The 8,910-nt window shown below is 40.1% G+C and overlaps 2 pseudogenes; both read right to left on the bottom strand.

Annotated features, from left to right (window-relative positions):
- Positions 1–452: 452 nt before the first annotated feature.
- Positions 453–4,279, bottom strand: LOC107703340 (extracellular calcium-sensing receptor-like; annotated as a pseudogene).
- A 1,162-nt stretch (positions 4,280–5,441) lies between these two features.
- LOC107703330 (uncharacterized) lies at positions 5,442–8,005 on the bottom strand (annotated as a pseudogene).
- Between the last annotated feature and the right edge of the window lie 905 nt (positions 8,006–8,910).

The following is an 8,910-nucleotide window of genomic DNA, read 5'->3' as shown; positions in this document are numbered from 1 at the left end:
TAATTTAGTACTTTCTCCTATTTTATTGTTGGTTTCCTCTTTTCTGATCATTTGGAATGAGGATAAAAAGACAAAAAAACAAAAACATGCAAATAAGTTCAAACATCAATTCAATATCTATTATTTCCTGAATATTACTGATGAACTGATCAAAAAGTAGGCTACTGTTCACATGCGTTTTACTACTATATAGTATAGTAATATAGTAATAATTTAGTACTTTCTCCTGTTTTATTGTTGGTTTCCTATATTAGATGAGTATATTTACACCCCACATAAACTTTCGGTCATGCCCAACGTTTTTCTAATTTACAGTATATCTCTATCTTTAAGCCACAAGCTTTTGAAATATTTATGTCAAAATCCAGCATTTTTCCAAAAAAAACCCTGGCGCCTAAAGGGTTAAGTAGATTCAGTGATTACTTTTTACAGTGTGGTTGACAACAATAAAGCTATTTCTTTTGTGTTTCTCTTCCCATGATGGCTTTTTTAGTGTTTATCTCTGGATGTAAAAGGATGATGTAGCACTTTGGTGCAAATATGGCAAACAGTAATACAAAACTTGAAGCCAGGATGGCAAATATCTCAACAGCAACTGCATATTTCCCTGGTGAGCTCACATATGTTGGAACAAATGCAATCCACACAGCACAGAAGATCAGTATACTAAAAGTGATGAACTTGGCTTCATTAAAATTATCTGGAAGATTTCTTGCCAGAAAGGCTAACAGGAAGCTTACTGCTGCCAAAAGTCCAATGTATCCCAGAAGCATAGAAAAACCAGCCACTGAGCCTATAGCACATTCATATACTATTTTAGAGCGAGTATACTGGTTGTTTTTATGAGGTGATGGAGAGGCAGTTGATAGCCAGACTGCACATATAACAATCTGGAGTGCTGTTAGGACCAGAACAGTGCATTTTTGCCCTCTGGTCGAGATGACTTGAACACGGCTATTACCACCATAGTCTTAACCTGGATGCTGGAGATGCACAGGACAAAGCTTATGCCAAAGACAGCATGTCTTAACTGACACGTCCACAATTTCGGCTGGCCAATAAACAGCAGCACACACAGGAAACACAGTTTGAGTGAAAACAGCAGCAGGAAGCTGAGCTCTGAATTGTTGGCACATACTATGGGAGTGTTACGGTGATAAGCAAAGACAACCAACACAAGAGCACAGAAGCATAAGCCAAGCAGGGAAGCAGTGGTGAGAGATATGCCCAGAGGATTCTCATAGGATAGAAACTCTACTTCTTTGGGGAGACACTGATCCTTATCTGGATTGGACCAGAACTCATCTTTACATGCTGTGCACGCAATAGCATCTTTGAGTAAGAAAAAGACAGAAGGTCAGATTTTAAAGAGGAAATTACTACCAAATTTTATACAAATAGAAACAATAATCTCCTCACTTGTTGTATTAGAAATCTCTCCATGTCCACATGGCAAACAGTCAAAACAGCAGAGAGGAAGGCCCTTTTGTGAGGCTCGTCTGGTTCCTGGGGGCAGCTCTCACTGCACGGTGAGCGTGATTTCACCAAGTACAACATGTCCCTGGATCAACATCCTTGTTGATCCTGGAACAACATTCCAATCAACCAATCAGAATTGAGATATAACTTTTCAGGAAATATCTGTTTTAGGCTTAAAATCAGGGTTAGGTGCTTCTACACCCTTGTTAATCAGCTATCATTTCCCTCTGATTTTAGGAATAACTTATGGGTAAGGTTAGGTTTAGGGGTAGGGATTGGGTTAAGTCTATATTTTTGAACAATAATGTTGATCCAGGATCATCAAAAGATGTTGATCTAGGAACATGTCTTACTTGGCAAAATCATGGCGACCCTCACTGCACACAGATCGTGGGGGCTGAAAGTGACATCCACTACTATAAGTCATGAGTTTTTCATCTCTTGTGCGTACTGATAAGCTTGGCATTTCCATTAAATTTTGCAAATTTTTCATGTCATAGATTTAAGTAGTATTTTCACTATATCTAAAAAGGCATGAAATTTAACATTCAAAGTTCATTACTTTTTTAATATCAAAGTTCCAGTATATTGAATCCTCATCCAGCATGAGCACCATCCCTGTTTCTGCCCCTTCACTTACTACTACAATCTTGTTGAACCGTATTGCTCCATCAGAGCTCGGCTGCCAATTTAACACATCATAGATGGCCAGAGCATCTCCATTCTTATCAAATGACACATGATCCCCAAAGCCTGTGGTGAAGTTAACTTTCTGTAGGTAGTGAACCAGCTGTACATTTTGTAGATAGAACAGATGATATATATTTATCTGAAATTTGAATTAATAAAGAGCACACATTTTGCTGTTCCACATTCAGCTCTTCTATATGCCTAGAGAGAATCGACACTATACCTGTGGCTCTTACCTGCCAAGGTTAGATTTGACATGTTGGCACAGCTGTTCCCACTGAATGGTCCTCTCCCTTTCTCACACTGAATCAGGTCATGTAGTGCATGTGCCAGGGCATAAACTGCCTTGTACACATTATACAATGCCCTCAATCCTGAAACATCAGTGTATGGTGTGTTTGTTACGCTCAGATCTTCCTGTCCTGTACACACCTTTTTCACTTGCTCTCCATCTTTCTCTTTACTCTCAGCTTCAAAACTGCACCCAAACATGTTCTCCCAGAAGATCCTCAACATATTATTTATTTGATCAGTGTTGGGACGAAGACGTAACAAAAAGTCCTGAAGCCCCTGGATCTCTCCACGCCTGATAGCAATGGCCAGTGTGCCCCCCAAGAATGGCTGGAAACGTGGTGTGCGAAACATAGGTGAAGTGGCCCAAGATTCACTTGCAATCCACTGCCTACCTGTCATGTTCTGCAATAACACCTCTTCCATTAAAGGTATCAATAAGGATGAAGGGGAAAAAACAACCAGCACTCTAGCTGTAGAGGCCTGAATCACTCCCATTATGCACTGAATATCTATGGGGTTGTTAACATTGGGTACTATTTCAGAAAAAGCAACACAATGTCCAAACAGTTGCATTTCCTGATGGAAGGACTGAGCAGCGTAGATGCTATAGTCATTATTACTGTAGAGCAGACCAACCCAGATCCATCCAAAATGTCACAAGATCTGAACCATAGCCCGTACCAGAAATGCATCTCTGGGGATTGTTCTGAAGAAAGAGGGGTACTTTTTCCTGTCACTCAAACATGAGCAGATGGCATAGAAGCTAATCTAATTAGGACAGATGGAGAGCAGAGACAAAGAGAAAGATAAGGGGAAGATGAAAAAATGTATCAGTTCTAAAGCCACTGTTATATATATATATATATATATATATGTGTGTGTGTGTGTGTGTGTGTGTGTATTCTCTCTTTTTTGAGAAGCGGGATTGTTTTTCTCACAGAAAAGGGTTGCAGAATAGAGAGGTAAACACTGACAAGATAAGCATGCAAGTCTTTGCTAATTTAGCTTGTTTAGAGATAATTAATAGTTTAGAGATAGTTTCCATGTGAATATTTTGGAAATACTTTTTTTTTATATATACCATAGGCAGTCAAAACAGCCCCAGGACACTGGAAATTGCAATAGAATGAGTAGAACCTGGATCACCTATGATTCCAATCACTGGTGGTGGGCCTTTGCAGTTGAGGTCAGAGACGGTCTCCTCTGTCCCACTAACCAGAGCTGTAGCACCACAGAATACCACTCCAAGCCTTAAACAGTTGTCATAGATTTGGTAACCAAGCGTGATGTTAGGCAGCAGGTTGGGATTGTTATGAATCTCATTGATAGCAAAAACCATTGTTTGTGCCTGCTGGAAGCTTGTCATATAGAAGCTGGAGAAGACAATACAAATGAAATTGCATCCTTAACTCCAGTAAAACTAAATGTAACAGCAAAAGTAGAAAAATTAATAAGATTAACTGAACTCCATAAACAGTCAGCTTAATGTAAGATCATGTTTTTGGACTTGATATTTGTATACAAAGTTAACATATGCAGTGAATGATTCCAGTCATGTAACCATTTAATCATGTATAAAATTGGCTGCTTAGACTAAATTATCACTGATAACTTATAGTGTGTATTCAGTGATAAAAAATAGCTGTACATTTCTAAATAATTACAAAATATTTGTATGTTTTCTTCTGTTGGTGTGGTCTAGACTCACAGCTCAGTGTGGTAGTTTTGGCTCCGTTCTGAAACTCAGCTCTGGAAATGCTTTGAGGTACTGAACCTCAAACAAACCACCAATGAGAAAGTTTCCATCCTTGTACATCCCATTCAGTGTAAAGTGTCCCTGTAGCTTACAGGTACCTGAACTGGCTATCAAAGCTACAGAGATATAGTTGCATGATAGGAACACAACAAACACACAGAATTAACCACATTCCTCTCTCTTTATCTTCTCACTTCACTCACCGATTTATCATCAAGATTGTGTATGACACTTTTTTTTTTATAAAGCAGGCGGTGCCACCGGCCTCTCTGGAAATGAAGATGTGATTTTTGCTATTTTGGGGTGCTCCAGCAGGTATGACAATCATTTAAAAAAAAAAAAAGTATTAACAATATTTTAACTAATTTCAATTACATAAAATTTATGTTAACAATAATATTAGTATTTATCTTATCCCAAGGCCTCCCTTATACAAATGCTGTACTAATATGCGCTAAACTGAGAGATAATAGTTTTTGTGACTAAGACACTGTCTCTTTTAGACTGAAACATCATACATCTATTGTCACGAAATTAATAACAACAAAATACAATTAACAAATACACAACCAAGCTCATATTCACAAGTAAAATAAATAAATAAATACAAACCAATGCATGAACATTTCTTGTCAGTTTCTGAACGTTTTTACACTCAATAATTGATTGTTAAACCTGCATTTTAAAATTGTCATGATAGTCTTTAATCTGACATTTAGATGGCAGTCATGTCATGTTATTTTGTTTACTTAACTTTAAGACACATGTGCAAATACACAAAATAATGATCTTTAAAAAAGCATCATATGACCCCTTTAAGACTGTATAATCTGCATGTGGTTATTACAAAAGTTGTAAGCATTCCACATTTACTCCAGCTTATTTCCTTAGTAATAATTACAAAGATGTTTATGTGATATGGCACGGCCCATAGTCCAAAATAGTATTATTAAAGTAGCCCCTCATGCCACCTGGGTTGACTTTCTGAGATCCCAGGAAACTTCCTCAAAGCGGTACTGTTATTTCAGTGATTGACTTTATTGAAATGTGAATTTTACGTCATTGATTTAAAGCTGCAGTTCTTAAGTTTTGCTTCTTTGTAGCCATCTCTGTTTGAAAACCTGTAATTGCAGCTGTTTATGGAATTACCTTCCTTGCGTGGGTTGTGCGCTGGCACGGCTGCAGCGCGGCTGAATCTAATGTTTTGAGGAATATGTGTCAGTCACCACACCGGTGTAGCCTGCATCTTGGAATATATGACCCAAATAAGAATTTTCAACCGTATATTGTCATCTGAAAAAGTAAGTAACAAGTCTGCCACATTTGTTCTGACCAACTGAGGAAAAAGCATTACAATAAATCGCACTACCAATAGTGATTTAATCTAAAGATTGGTTAGCTCATATCACATCAAACTGTGAAAATTATTATTATTGTTATACTTTATTCTCAAATTATTAATGTTACCAACATCAGCATTGCGTGACCATGAGTATAGTGTGTATTAGCATGTAGAATTCAATTTCTGTACAGGCTAATCTCTAATTGTCATACCATTCACATTTCATATTAAGAAATTATTTTAACCCAAAAAGCAAATTATGCTCCCTTCAAACTGGTTGTCTTTAAAATACAAATCTTGTATAATTCCAGGCTATCTGTAATCAGAAGCACGTTTAAAACTAGAATATAATTTCATTTCATTCACATGTGTTTCATAAACACAATCATTTCTGGATTACAATCCGCCATCAAAATTTTACATTTAATTATTCTAGCTGCTGTGAGAAAAGGCTATAAACGATCCACCACCTGCAGGATCCTCACATGCGATAGCCTAGTAGCTGGGACAACTTCTTTATGTTTACAGACATGATGTAATGACGCGGCAGCATGCTTGAATTTCCCGTGAAAACCTACCTTTGTCACTTCCTGTTTGTTGCTGCCGTGTATTTTGAGTTTGAGCTCCGTCAAGTTAATTCTTTGTTGTCTAATTTTTTATCTTAAAATCAATTTTATACACCATCATTTTCGCTTCTATAATGTGTGAATATATCCCCTATCGTATTCTACAACAAAAACAATCAGAGCGCCTTGTTATCACTAGTTTTATTTTGATTTCCCGAGTCCGCTATTAGCAAATAGCCCACTAGCATCACCAGCGTGGTTGCCGCTAATCTCGCTTACATTACTAATACTCTATTCACACACATTACCATTGTTTTACTCACTGTTACTTGCTTTAATGGCGGATGTGTGTCTACCTTTGAGTGCAGGTGAGGACACGTTCGAGCTGCATTCGGTGCAGCTCAAGCTGGAGGCCGTGGAGAAGCAGATCCGCGACCTGGTGTAGAGGCAGACCCAGCTGAGAGAGCGGAGAGCCGCGCTGGAAACATCGCAGGCTGACGCTCACAAGTCCGAGGTAAGTATAGAGCGCGCTGCTAATTCTCCCACCAAAATTAGAAAACATTATTATGAGCTAACCGTTGTGAATCGGGCTAATGGCGATAGTTTTGAACACTAGCTGGTTATGTACTTGCACAAATAATGTTTTCGGATAATTTTTTATCCAAAAAAAAGTTACAAACTGCAGTTTTAATGAAGAAAGTGAACTCATCATGACGTCCTTGTCTCGTCTCCAGGGCAGCCACTAGTCCTTGTTCGGACTCAGGGTCGGCAAACTCTTTAATGAGGGCTTCTCGGAGCAGTTGGTAATCAGTCTTTTTGTGAGCAGTTCAGGGCTGGAGGTTGTTCGGAGCAAATAGAGTCTATCTTTGTCAGTGACGTTAGGTCTCATTTCCAGATGGAAATCGATATCTTGGATATAAGCTTGGACATCCTGGCTGCCTGGCACACTTGGGGTGAATTTGCCAATTTTCCTGGCAAGCTTGTCGAGGTCTTTTAGGTCCAAGCCGTGCGATGATCTGCGGCTGGCTGCAGCAGGTTCTTTTAGCTTTGTCGTGAGGTAAAGTTCCTCAGAGGGAGCTGGTGAGAGGGAGCCCCCTTTTGCTCACGCATCAGTCCAGGAACAGGTGACCCGGTCCTGCTCAGAAGGAGTGAGGTCGGTGCCCATCGTGTCCTCGACGGCTCATGGCACAATTCGTAGGCGTGTTTGAGTTCCTCTCTGAAACTATCGGATTCCTCTTTAATGTAGTCGTGCTGTCGTGTTAGGCGGCTGATCTCGTTTCTTGACTCATCCAGGTGAGTTTCAAGGGCTTTGATTCTGCTGTTCTTGTCTCTGAAGTCAGGCTTTGCCTTTTCCAGTAGCTGTGCTGCATACTGTAACTTGTTAGAGCGATCAGTGTAGTCTGCCTTGACTTGTTCTATTTCTTGGGTAGTAGCTGCTAGGGTCTCTTTTAGCCTGTTGATCTCTTCCTCTGTGCCTTGTTCCACCTCATCAGGCCCTTCCCGTCGTTCCTGAGCCTCCAGTTCTAGCTGCTCGATGCGTCGCTGTGCGCATGTCAGCTCCTGCTGGATATGGGCGGCGTGCCTGTCGCTCAGCTTGAGGGTGGCGATGAGTGTGTGGCTTAAGGAGCCAGTGATCTTGGCTAATTCTTTGTGACTGTAGCTCTGATTTGGGTCTTGTCTCATGAGGCTTGTTATGTTGTCATCCAGCTGGTCCTGTGTCTGATGCCTCAGTGTTTCAGCCACCTTAGGTAGGAGGCTGTCTGTTGCAACACTTAGCCATGTCTCGAGGTCCTCCCATTGGCCAACAGGGTGTGTTGTGCGAGACATGTTTTGACGCGGTGAGGGAGATCTAGAACCGAGACTGACACAGACCTTGAAGAGGACAAAAAAACAAAACAAAACAAACAAGCAAAACAGGGGTGTAAATGTGCAATGTAAAGTGTGTGCTGATGTTGAGTGTGTAATAAGCAGGTGAGTGTGGTTCTCTGTGACGGTGATCCTCTGGTGGGCGTGCTTTTTAATTTGTAGTCTCTGTGGAGAAAATTATTGAGCACACACACAGGTAGCACAGCTAGAGAACAGAGAACGAAAAGATGAACACCAACAGAGCAAAGAACAAGGTAATAACTGGATGCTTCTGGACAGAGGATTGTAAATGGGGATTTTTTTTTTGTAATAAAACTGTGATTCCTATTAAAATTTCCTCCAGGGTGAAGGAAAACAACAGCAATGACAGTATTGGTCTCTCAATGGCAAGATTGACACCATAAACTAATTAGAGTTTTCTTCGGGTGTGTTTAAAATTTTGCCGACGCCTACCTTCTCGTTGACCTGCTTTAGACTTGGCTGGGTAGGGTTTCACAAGAGAGTGGAAGGTAAATGGAAGACAATTTTGAACCGACGTTCTCACCTGGTAAAACTGATCGTGTTTGAGAAACAAAAAACAGGAAAAACTAACAAAAACAGTACAAACACTGGAGAGCCAAACACTGAGGCTGCCGTCTGCGGCGCCATCGCATGTATTATGATTTCTCCACAGGCAAAATCCCAGCAAACAGCCGCAGTAGTCAAATTAGAAGAAAGCAGCAGAGAGACAGAGAAGAAGAAGGAGAGTGAGGATTTGTTCCCAATGTCAGAACGAATAACAAGGTTGACAGTGTGGTGGCGCTCGTTGAGTCGATACACTTAGGGGTTTGGTTTTGCTGTGTTAGCAGGATAAAACTAACTAACCTACGTTTTTGAGGAAAACCCTAATTTTCTTTTGGGGTTTTACTAACTGGAAG

Source organism: Sinocyclocheilus anshuiensis, unplaced genomic scaffold, assembly GCF_001515605.1.
Source record: "Sinocyclocheilus anshuiensis isolate Anshui unplaced genomic scaffold, SAMN03320099.WGS_v1.1 scaffold2235, whole genome shotgun sequence".
Taxonomy (NCBI): Eukaryota; Metazoa; Chordata; class Actinopteri; order Cypriniformes; family Cyprinidae; genus Sinocyclocheilus; species Sinocyclocheilus anshuiensis.
Note: the sequence above shows the minus strand (reverse complement) of the source record. Positions and strands in the feature narration are given on the sequence as shown.